Below are 12,275 nucleotides of genomic sequence, written 5' to 3'. Positions count from 1 at the left end.
GGTCAAGTCATTATCTGTGAGTTTCCTTTGGCTCTGGAGGGCTATGGCTGACTCACTGTTTGATTTTCCAGTATCTACCTTCCAAAGGAAAGCTGACATGGAAGTAAGGATACAGGACTTCAAATTTTTTTGGAATATATAGTCAAATTTTATTTAAAATATATAACACTGAAGTATAGTATTTAGATATTTTTAAAATTCAAATACCACATGGAACATACTTGTATTGAAAAAATCTTCATAACCTTATCTGCAATTTAATTTCACCAGTCCAGTACTTTATCTGGCAACTCACCTGTAATATTTTGAAGAACGCATTTCAAATGTGTGCTTCCAGTATGGGACAGCGGCATCATCATTGATGATGAATGAAGCCATCTGAGAGCATTGTTATTTAAAGATGAGACTATGAAAATGGTAAGTCATTCCAACTTCTAGTTTTAGTACTGACTTTTTGAGATCTCCAGAGACTTTCTCCAAACAACATAACTAGCTGCAGTTCAACTACACACCTTATCACCACTAAACCTGTTTAAAACATAAGCATTCCAGAAGAGATCCTGAAGCTATGAGAGAATGCAGATGTACTGTACCTCTCTGTGCTCATGTGCTCGTCTTGAGGCCAGCATCACCAGCTCCATCAAGTCTTAGCCTACTGGCGTGTACCTCTCTCTACAGGACTGTATATGTTGTTTCAAATTGTGAAGTCTTTAAGAGTCAATGACTGATCTGTTTGGTCATTGCTTAATTTTTCCCACTAAGTACACCATCAATAGTAAAAGGCCTGGGATGCTGGGTGGTGGTGGCGGCACACACCTTTAATCTCAGCACTCGGAAAGCAGAGGCAGGCGGATCTCTGTGTGTTCGAGGCCAGCCTGGTCTGTAAGAGCTAGTTCCAGGACAAGCCCCAAAGTTACAGAGAAACCCTGTCTCGAACTCTCCCCCTCCCCCGAAAAAAAAAAAAAGCCTGGGATACACTGATGAGCAGGGAGGGAAGATTGGGCAAAGGGACCTTTATCGCTATCTCAATTCTCCACCTTCCAGCAGTGCTTCTCCCCCAGGATCCCTGCTGCTTTCCCAGGATGTTCAGACAAGATTTTTTCTCCAGTTTCCTCCTTTCATCCTCTACTCATGTGGATAAGCAGCTGTACGAACTAGACTGAACAAAGTTTAAAGGCTGGCATGTTTCCATGGTGCTCCTTTAAAGACTAGTTTGCATGCCCTTTGGGCTTTCTATGAAGATTCTACTGGCTTCTTGAGGTCAGTCACTTCCTCCTGTGGCTAACCACACTGCCTAGATCTTCTAGTATAGTACAGTGGTGCAGCTGTTTATAAATGCACACATACACAAAATACCTCTTTTTGTATTTACACCGCCAATGCCATTGTAATGTCTGCCTTACAAGAAATAAGTATAAATTAGTCAAATCAATATTTCTGTTAGCTTTTAGATAGGAGGATTCCTGGGTTTTTAACAGCTAGTGCAACAATTGTTGGAGAATTAGAGAGACAAACACTGGGGAGAGTCAATAAGAATATTTTAGGTAAGAAGAAGCTTTCAACTCTGGTAACACTGGGTGTGGTGACTCTAGAGCAGTTCATCCCAGCCATTGGGATGCGGAAGCAAGAGGGAGGCTCTGAGTGGAGCTAGCCTGGGCTACATAGAGAGTCCCAGGCCTGACAGAGAGTGAATCCAGCTCTGTATCTAAACACACTATGTCTGGCATTTCACTCTGCTGTCTCTCCTGAGACCAGGATGATCAGTTTCAGGAATGTTCAGAATGCACAGAATGTTACCAACCTCATTTCTTCTAATTAGTCTCCAACTGTGCTACCTTACAGCTCCGACTCTCATTTCGGCCGTGACATCTTAGGTACCGTGACATCCTGGTCACTTTTAATTGTGAAACACAGGCATGTCTATTTTGAAAGCGATGAAGGAAGTACAGCATAGCACCCACTGCTCTTTCTCAGCCTTCTTTCTTCTGTTAAGTTGGGGGCAGGAAAGAGATGCATTCAACTCAGACCTTGTCACATGACAACATCCACACACTGGTCCAAGGTATTAATCACATTTTCAGCTTTTAGTGGCTTCATTAATTTTCCATGGTTCCTTTGAGGTTGGTCTCTATAAAAACAGAGATCTTGGTTCCTTGGGGAGATGTTTACTTCTTAAAGAGCCCTCACTCCCCACAGTCCTGTTGCAGTGCTTTTCTGGGTAGGGAAATCCCTCTCTTGTCCTGTGGCATCATGAAGTGCTCTAGAGATTTCGCACTCCACCCTAAACATTACATGCATCCCAGGGAGCCTTGGGAATGATTAGTTCCCTTTAACGTATTTTTTCCCAGTAAGCTTCATTGTGTCTTTTACAGGCCAATGTCCAACTGTGCTTTATTTTGATGATTTGAAACCCTAAAATTAAGCTATACTGGTAAAGTTCCAGCCATCAGAGTATCTAAACCAGAGTGAGACATTCCCCCTATGCTTGCAAACTTGCCCTTCTCCCACATTCTTTTATATATGTTTTTTGAAACAGGGTTTCTCTGTGTAGCTTTGGAACCTGTCCTGGAACTAGGCTGGCCTCAAAATCACAGAGAAGCGCCTACCTCTGCCTCCCAAATGCTGGGATTAAAGGCGTGCGTTACCGCCGCCCAGCCTCTCCTACATTCTTTGTGAAGCCCTCATGAGAACCTCTTACTGTGCTCCATCAGGAGCTCTGCAGTGAGCCTAGAGATCCGGAAGATGAGCAAGGAGGAATGTGACAGAGACACCTCTTGTTGGCATCCCTACCTACTAAGATTCTCTCGAGGGCACTCCTTGACTTTACTGTCAATCACCTGTTCATAACTGTAGATACTGGTCTTCCTTCAATGCATGGTGCTACAAAACTGAAGCCTATGGGCCCTCCTAGTGCTGGCACGTAAGCACCTCTGTAACCAAAGCGATGAAGAGAAAGTGATGGCTATACATCTTAAATATGGTTAACCGTAGGATAACTCTTATGTTATCAGAAGTTTGAGACTTGGGCACATATTTTTTTTAACTGTTTCTTAACTGTTACGCTGGTCCCCCACTTTATATCTGTATGTTCCCTGTGCAGCTTTCTACTTCACAGGCCCTGATGGTTAAGTAAGTTAGGAGGAGCCTCCATTTCTGCTGAAACCGTTAATGTGCACGGGCTGAAGTGCCGCTAATTGCATTAATTCCCATTTGTTCTCTTTGAACATATCCAGACAGTGTTTTTAAAGAGCCATTTCTAAGAAACATAAAATGAATCACATCTCCTCGGCATGTCAAGGAGTAATTAGTTCTCAATTAAAGAGGGAGAGCAGAATTCTGCTCTGCAGGAGGCTGGTACATGCGTCCTGGCTTGAACCTTCAGACTATTTAGAGAATCAACCCAAGAAGACCTTTGGCTAATGATGTTGTGAATCATGCTTATGGATTCAACTGCACCCTCCTCCAAGAGACATGTTGGAATTCTAACCTCCTAACTTCAGCATTTGAATACTCTGAAGTAGAGTCTTTTTACATAAAGTAAAAAGAGGTCGTTGGGGGGGGGGGTGCTGGAGAGATGGCTCTGTGGTTAAAAGTGCTGACTGCTCTTCCAGAGGACCCAGGTTCAATTCCTACCACCCACATGGCAGTTAACAGCTGTCTGTAACTCCAAGATCTGACACCCTCAGATAGACATACATGCAGGCAAAACACCAATGCAAATAAAATAAAAATAAATAAATTATTAAGAGGTTGTTAGGGTGGTTTATATCTAATATGACTGATGTCTTTTTTAAATGGGGAAATTTGGACACAGACACACATAGTGAAAGGGTGCCATATGAAGATGAAGGCAGAAATGAAGGTGGTCATCAACAAAGGGATGTCAAAGGTTGGCAGAAACACACAAGAAGATGAAAAATAGGGAAAAGATTCATCCATATAGTTCTCAGGAGTAGCGGATTTCCTGATACTGTGAGTTGGTACTTATTGCTGTGGGAATATTAATAGATATAATAATAATCTAATATAATATTATAATATTAAATATAATAATTATAATAATATAATAATAGATATAATAATAATTAATAGAATGCAGTAGATGTTAGGATATCTATGGCCTTTCCCTAATCTAAAAAATTCAAGGCCAACTTCAGCCACACAGGAAATTCTAGGTGAGCCTCAACCTTTCCACATTCCCTCTCCATTTCTCAAGAGCTGGGATTGCAGGGATGCATCACCATGCTTGGTCCTGCATGTTTTCCAGTTCAATAATTTTTTTTTCCATTTGCTCCCTTGCAGGGAAGAATGAGAGGCACAAACACCTTAGGAAACCGCTAGAATTTAATGGAAGGTGAAATGACCTTTGCTTCAAAAGTAAGGGTGGGTAGTATCACTGGATTCAATATTGAGACCTAGCCATGAGCTGTGTTCGGCACAGGTTCAGAAGTTCTGTATATGAGACTAGGGAAACAGCTCTGTTGGTAAACACACCACATAAGCATGAAGGCATGAGCTTCACCCCCAGCAACTACGTAAAAAGTCAGGTGTGGTGACACATGCCTGTAGTTCCAGTGCTGAGGGGGTGAAGACACACAGATCTCTGAGGCTTCTTGGCCGGCCAGCCTCGCCTTATTAGCCACTAGATTTACCATGCAAACTCTTTGTGATGTCTGCCATTTCTGGTTAGTTAGGGTGTTAGTTTGACGGTCTCAGCTTGCCCTTCTTCCATCTGTATGGTTTGTTACCATGATTTCTGCCGAATCTAAAATGACAGTGTAAGAGGGGTGAACTATACTCATGCCCCATGTGACTGTACATATGCCTGCTGTGGCCAGGTAAGAAAAGGGATCTAAGTAGCCCGTTGTCAGGGTAGGGACATCTGTAGCTTAGCAGGCTCACTCCTGTGAAGCTCAATCAGAGTTAGTGTGCTTAAGATCCCTCAGGCAGGGACCAGAGAGACGCTTGTCAGTACAGAGCACTGCTGCTCTTGAAGGATCAGAGCTCAGTGCCCAGCAAAGTCAGGCAGCTCACCACTGCTTTTAACTACATCCCGTGGGCATCCAGCATCTTCTTCTGGTTTCCATAGACACATACATACACAGAGAGAGACAGACACAGAAAAATGGAATAAAATAACAAAAGTAAAGACAATTTCCTAAAATTAAAAAAAAAAACAAGAATTCTTCAAAGAAAACTGGTTTTCATAAGACAATTAACCTTTCAGGTGGAATAAGTGTATTATTATATGTCTTTGTTTCACACACTTTCAGAGAAAAGCTGTAGAGGGACTTTTGTCAATGAATAGAACCAGAAGCAGACACAATCAACAAATGGCTAAAGCTGGAATGAGTTTAAGACAAAAAAAAAAAAAAAAAAAGTGAGGGAGCCCATAACTTCATTCTCTCTCCAGCGATGCTGTGCCCTAGAGTAGGGGTGTTTTATATGACAGTCACAGGCATTTTAGGTCATGTATTGAGGTGGACAACAAATGGCTATTAAGGGTATTTAAGATAAACCAAGAAAATTTGGCTCAGAATCTAAAATATTCCAGCCTTGCACAATCAAGAAATTCTGAGACTGGTGGAGGTCACGGCTGTGAGCAGCTAAAGGTCATCCTCTGGCTCACAGCAAGTTTGCGGCACCCCTGGAGAAGATAGAAGATGAAAGTTAGTAATAACTAATACAGAAAGTCATACACAACACACTTCAGAAGGCACAAGATATCCTGGTGAATCCACCCAAGAGCCAGCGGAAGATGGATCCCTGAACAACACAGGGGAGGAAGACAATTAGATCAAAGGATCCAATTAAACCCACCCCCAGCCTGTAAAGCTCCCAGGATAAAGCACCCCTAAGCTAAAAATTCTAAAAGGCTGATTAACTGATTGGAAACTTGTTTATCTTTTAATTTATTTTGAAAGACATAGTGTCATGCAACTCAGAATGACCTCAAACTGCTGGGTACCAGAGGTTGACCTTAATGTCCCGATCCTCCTGCCTTTGCCTCCCAAGTGCTAGCGTAACAGGTATGAGCTCCACACCCAGCCTAGAACTTGGTGATTTTGCAGAGCTGGAGATGGGTCTTTTGAAATATAATTACTTCCTGAAGGTAAAGCCTTCATTATTGAGATGAATGGGAAGACCCTTCCATCATGTATTCACACCCCTACCAAGGGCCAGCTATGAGTCAGGAAGCAGCCCATACCAGACACTGGATTTCCTGGCCTGTTGACCTTAGACTGTCTAGCTTCCAGGGCTTAGAGGCTACACTAGCAGTAAGAAACAGATTACTGTTGTTCACGAGTACACAATTTATAGGTATACAATATATCGTAGCTATAAGAGGCAAGATAAGGCACACTTGTGAAATTTATGTAATAATTGATTACTCTATTGTTACTTTGAGACTGGGTCTCCTGGCACTTGCTGTTGAACAGGTTAACCTCAAACTTGTAATGATCCCCCTGCTCCTGCCTTCTGGGCGCTAGGCCTGTGGACATAAGAACTTCTGACATAAATAACTAACTTTAAAACTAGAATATATTGATTTTTATTCTTTTCTGATTTGAGAGGAAGTCTCACTGTATAGCTCTGGTTGGTTTGGAACTCACTATGTAGACCAGGCTGGCCTCAAACTCATAGAGATCTAACTATCTCTCCCTGCAGAGTACTGAAATTAAAGGCAAACACCACCACAGCTGGCAGAATACACTAATTTTTAACATTTTTCACAGAAATCCTTGTCAGATCCCTTGATATACTGTGAACACCACAGATTACCACATATTCAAAACTGGAAATTTGCCAGAATAAAAAGTTTGAATTAATAATCATATCGAACAGGTATTTTTCACGATGTCAAATCTGTTTGACTGCTGATTCAGAAGCGTCCCTTATTAACTACATTAAAGTAATATAGCTTCATGTGAAAGTTGAGGCAAGTATTCTACGAGGTTAGAGCACGATGTCAGATCTGTGCTTCCTTACATTTATTCAGAGTTCATCATGAGCAGCAAAGGCTGGGTGTTTTACAGCTCTAGACTACCCCATCCTGAAAACAAACACTGCCTAGAGCATTTCAGATGGATAACTCTATTTCCAAAACCTCCAATAAAATGAACACGACTGAGGAAGCAAGCAGGTTACTAAGCCTGGAATGATTAAAGAAAAATTAAATGCAGACACCACTCTGAATTCAATGCCAATTAACTTCTTGAGCCGGAACTCTAAACATGTACTTTAAAGCCCATAAATTTAGATTCTTTTTTTTAATCCAGAACATTGTGTCCGATGTTTATCACTATAGTTCTGATTGTTTATTTAAAATGAACTGAAATGGAATGCTCAGTAAGGTTAAAATCGGTACAGCAGCGCCACCCAGCGAATATATTGACCACACACATATGCTACTGGAATTTTCCATGTTAAATTGTGCTATATTTGTAGTGTAGCTATGCTTCAGCTATTTATATGATATTACACGCTATAATGCTAATTCAAAAATATAACAAACAAACATCTTACCTATTTATTCAAAATCAACTAGTAAATATACTCAAAGTATATTAGAACACCCAAAAATAAAGAGTTCTGTATTTTCTGTGTTACCTGTAATGGCAGCAAGCCACAAATGGTTCACCGGTGAGATGCACTGGTGATTTCTCTCACATGAGATGTTTGATAAGTGTGGAATTATATTCCTGCATGTTCATGCTTTTGTATATATCCCTATATTCATTGTTTCTTCATAATGAGTAATTTAAAGGTTTCTGTCAGATATCCTTAATATAAAATGATTTTATTTGTTTATTTTTGGTTTTTTGAGACAGGGTTTCTCTGTAGTTTTGGAGGCTGTCCTGGAACTAGCTCTTGTAGACCAGGCTGGCCTCGAACTCATAGAGATCCACCTGCCTCTGCCTCCCAAGTGCTGGGATTAAAGGTGTGTGCCACCACTGCCTGGCTCTAAAATGAATTTTTAAAATTTCACTTCAGACCTCTATTCATGGATGGTCATAATTTTTAAGGCAACAGTTACTTATGACTCATAAGTAACCTGAATGAGGTTATCAAAGATAACACCACAGAATTTATAAATTAGCCACAATGTGGCATAGTCAAAATACTAATATGAGCAGACAGTACTGCGACATCCTACTGCATATCAAATATTGGGATATTGCTTTCAGATTGTAAAAACTGAATGGGATATTTTGTCATTATTTATCATAGAAAATGTGAACACATGAGGAGGGCAAAAAGAATCTAAGTACACTTAATTTTTAAACATGTTTTTGAGGCTACTTACTGTTTCTTTCTTGTGTTAGAGGCACCAAGGCTCTTGGGCTGAGAAGACGGCTTACTGGGTAAAGGCACTCAACTAAACCCTATGAATTTTTTTCTTCCCCGAAACTCACACAGCGGAAAGAGAGAGGCAACTCTTGAAAGCTGTTCTCTGACCTCCACACACACGATAAATAAATAAAAAGGGGAAGGGAGTTTGTTATTGTTCTTAAGAGAATTTCCATTCAATAACAAACACTGGGCTAGATGCGGGGGAGCCTAGAATGTTAGGATTGAGCCTGGAGGATTTGGAGACAGACACAAATAGATCAAGATGATATGAAGTGGGTTTTGTTGTTTGTTTGTTTTTTTTTTGGTATGGAAAAACTTCACCTCTGATGTCCCATGAGTTTCACATCATGTAACTGATTGTCATTATCTGGATATTATCAAGTGTGTTTCACGGGCATCCAGAGGTAGATCTATTTAAAAATGAAACCATCACTCACCTCCCAAATGAACCTCTCTCTGTTACCCAAATCAGTAAAACAGCACCTCAGCTGAAACGGTGCTGAAGCAAGAAAACTCACTCATTTATTAGGTATTTACAAATATATTAATGTACAGGGTCTTGTATCAAGTGTGGACAACTGATAGCAAACTGGGAAGTCTGCCCCGTCCTTGATTTCTCCCACTTTGAGTCTGGGTTCACAATTTAATCTCAAGTCCATCCACACCCACTTCCTAAATTTGCCTGGATCTGCTCCTGTCCATGTTGGTAGTGCCCCATTACTGTAGGCCATCTGCATTTACCTGGATCACTACACAACGATCCCCTACCTGGGCTTCCTCTCCCTAAGCTTGCCACATGACTTGGAACTCAATTAGTATTTTTAAATAAACAAGGAAAGTCATGAAAACAAGGGGAGAAATCAACTAATTCAGAATAAAAGCTGAAGAAAGGCTTCTTGATGATCTCTGAAAAATAAGTAAGAATGAAGAGGAGCTTGACAGTCAACACAAATGAGGAAATGCCTCAGAGTATATTAAAAACAGGCTCATCAATAGGTGGGTAGGATGGAAAAGAGTGGACAGGTATATAATGTCAAAGTCATGGAGGTCCTATCATATCGGGTTGTAGAGGTGAGCTTCATGTTGGAGGGGGTTGGGGGTAGGATGTTGTTTAGAAACGTAACAGCAAGAAGAAAGGCTCAAAGGAAAATGAAAGGGTAGGCAGAGTATGTGTGTGGACATAGAGGAGGAGAAAAAAAGCCATGTCCAGCTCATTTATGACTTTTCTATTCTATAACACCAAAAAATATCCATTCGGTAGAGATGACTTCCAATTTCAAAAGGCTCCAATAAGCATGACAATATTTTCTCTAAATGCTGGGGTGTGACAAAAAGCCACTGATCCTGGTCAGTCATATGATCAAGGGAACAACTGATCCTGTGAGGATAGTGTGTTCCTAGATCATGAGGTTTAGCATCTTAAGAACATTAAGAAACACTTTTATACAGAATGTGTACTTTTGATCATAGTGATGTAATTCCATCATTTGCCCAGAAGCATCTTGGTGTTGGAATTTACAACAGTTAGTGTCTTCATGGTGACAAATGAACCCTAGATAGTACGAGAGTCCTCCAGTTCCATCTTTTACCTCAAAAAGACAAGCATTCGTCTGCAGAGAGTTCGGTCAGTAAGGTAAAAAAAGGGCTTCACAAGCATGAGGCCGGTGCTGTTCAGCAGCACTCAGCCATGGGGGTGCACACTTGAAATGCCAGCACTGGGGAGGGGGAGGTAGGCATGCCTAGAGCTCACTGGTGGTGCAGTTTGGTCTGATTGGTGAGCTGCAGGCCAATTAGAGAACCTGTCTCAAAAAAAGTAGATGGTATCTCCAAGGATGTCACTCAAGGATGACATCCAAGGATGTCACTCAAGGTTTTCTTCTGCCCTACATGTGCTCATGTACATGTGTCTGCACACAGTCATTGGCATGCGCGCACACACACATAGACAAAGACACACACACACACAAAGACGCACACATTTTTCTTTAAAGAGCCAGTATTGGGTTACTAACTTTTGAAAAAAATAATAAAGTTTTATCCTTGTAATTAAGAAATTTGAACAAACCATTAGTGTATTTTATTAACAATTTAAGTTCTAACATACTACCAACTGCTAAATATATAGTAAAAATTCTCGCTCAAATAGCTTTGACCACACATTCATCTCCGTTTTCTTCTGAGAAAGACCACATAGTCTTTCTACTCTTGGACTTCGTGTAGTTCATTTGTTTCCTGTTTGGACACTTAAATGTTTTGGATATTTTGAGCGCTTACCATTTGTGGTGGCTTTTTTTTTTTTTTACTACAAATCATGCAAAAATAGATCAAAATACAGCTAATACTTATTGAGCACTCACAACTTTGCCAGACAGTTTATTAAGCATACTATATGAAATAATTCCCTGAATCTTAATGCTACTCCATGAAGCAGACAGGACTAGTACGTTAGTCTGTAGAAAGGACTTGCGGTGTCTGGCTCGAAGGGAGGGATTATCGGAGACAGAAGAAACTAAGATTCAGAGACTTAGTTTTACTCCAGATTATTCCAAATTACTTCTTTCAGGGCAGTGTTCTTAAATGTGAGGGAGGAGCTGATCAGATGAACTATTGATTAGGTACCTCCCATCTCTCCAAGTCTTGCTTACAGAGGACTGTACCCAAATTCCGGCTAGGCTACTTTTGAACTACGGTGGGAGGCTTTGGGTCATTTACGCGTTCTTTCTAAGGAAAATAGCAATCTCTATCCATCCACTCGCTTTCCCATGCCAAGCTTTCATGAATCTTAAGTGAAATGATGTGTACAAGTATCAAAGGCATTCGCCAAAGCCACGCCCCTCATGCCCAATAGTGCTGCCCGGGGACGAGCCACTTCCTTTCTGCGCTACCGCGGCCTAGCGAGCAGGCAGGACGTTGACATGCAGAACGACGCCGGCGAGTTCGTGGACCTGTACGTGCCGCGGAAATGCTCCGCGAGCAACCGCATCATTGGTGCCAAGGACCACGCGTCCATCCAGATGAACCAGATGAACGTGGCCGAGGTTGACAGGGTCACAGGTCGGTTTAATGGCCAGTTTAAAACCTACGCTATCTGCGGCGCCATTCGCAGGATGGGCGAGTCAGATGATTCTATTCTCCGATTGGCTAAAGCTGATGGAATTGTCTCCAAGAATTTTTGACCAGAAGAGATCGGGGAAAATCTGTCATAAATAAAAGTGAGAAAAAGTAAAAAAAAAAAAAAAAAAAAAAAAAAAAAAAAAAAAAAAAAGTATCCAAGGCAGAACCTGACCCCATCAATGCTTATCGGATAGTGACATTGTTACTGTTACGCCAGCATTCTGAACAACGCTTTTGATCCAGTTGAGAACAAAACATCCTTTACCCACTGTCACTCCCTGAGCCTACTAGAGGGGCCGGAAACCGTCTGCCCGCTAACCGGGAGGCCGGCGTAAAGTTCGGGAGAAAAGCTCTAACCACCGCGTAAACGCCGTCCGGAACTACGCCCTCTAGCTGCCGCACCCCACCCCGTCCTTCGGAGTCGCAGTTCCGACTAGAAGCCAGCTCCCTGAATATAATGGTTCCGCGGGCATGGGGCCAAGCTTGTTGGGCCACACATCAAGTCCCACCCACCGGTCTCCCAAGTCATTGCCACCTGTAGTGATCTGAAGCTGGGCAGGGATCAGAAATTCAGCCTATTCTTGTGCAAAGTACTTTCCTCTGCAGAGAAGGAGCTATACTGTGGAGAAACCTCTGCCTCCATCTACACATTTCGAATGGAAACATCTAGAAACTTCTTTCTACAGAAGGACCTTGCCGAGCCTTTTCTGAATCTGCAGAGGTCTGTGGTTTTTTGAAACACACCAACTATACTTGGGGTTGGATAATTTACTTCCCACATACATTTATATTTTATACTGAAATAG

General features: G+C 41.5%; 1 pseudogene; it reads left to right on the top strand.

Annotated features, from left to right (window-relative positions):
• Nucleotides 1–11,216: 11,216 nt before the first annotated feature.
• LOC101988239 lies at nt 11,217–11,620 on the top strand (annotated as a pseudogene).
• Nucleotides 11,621–12,275: the final 655 nt, after the last annotated feature.

This window comes from Microtus ochrogaster, unplaced genomic scaffold, assembly GCF_000317375.1.
Source record: "Microtus ochrogaster isolate Prairie Vole_2 unplaced genomic scaffold, MicOch1.0 UNK156, whole genome shotgun sequence".
In the NCBI taxonomy this organism is placed as follows: domain Eukaryota; kingdom Metazoa; phylum Chordata; class Mammalia; order Rodentia; family Cricetidae; genus Microtus; species Microtus ochrogaster.
The sequence above is the reverse complement of the archived record's forward strand: the minus strand, read 5'-3'. Positions and strand labels throughout refer to the sequence as shown.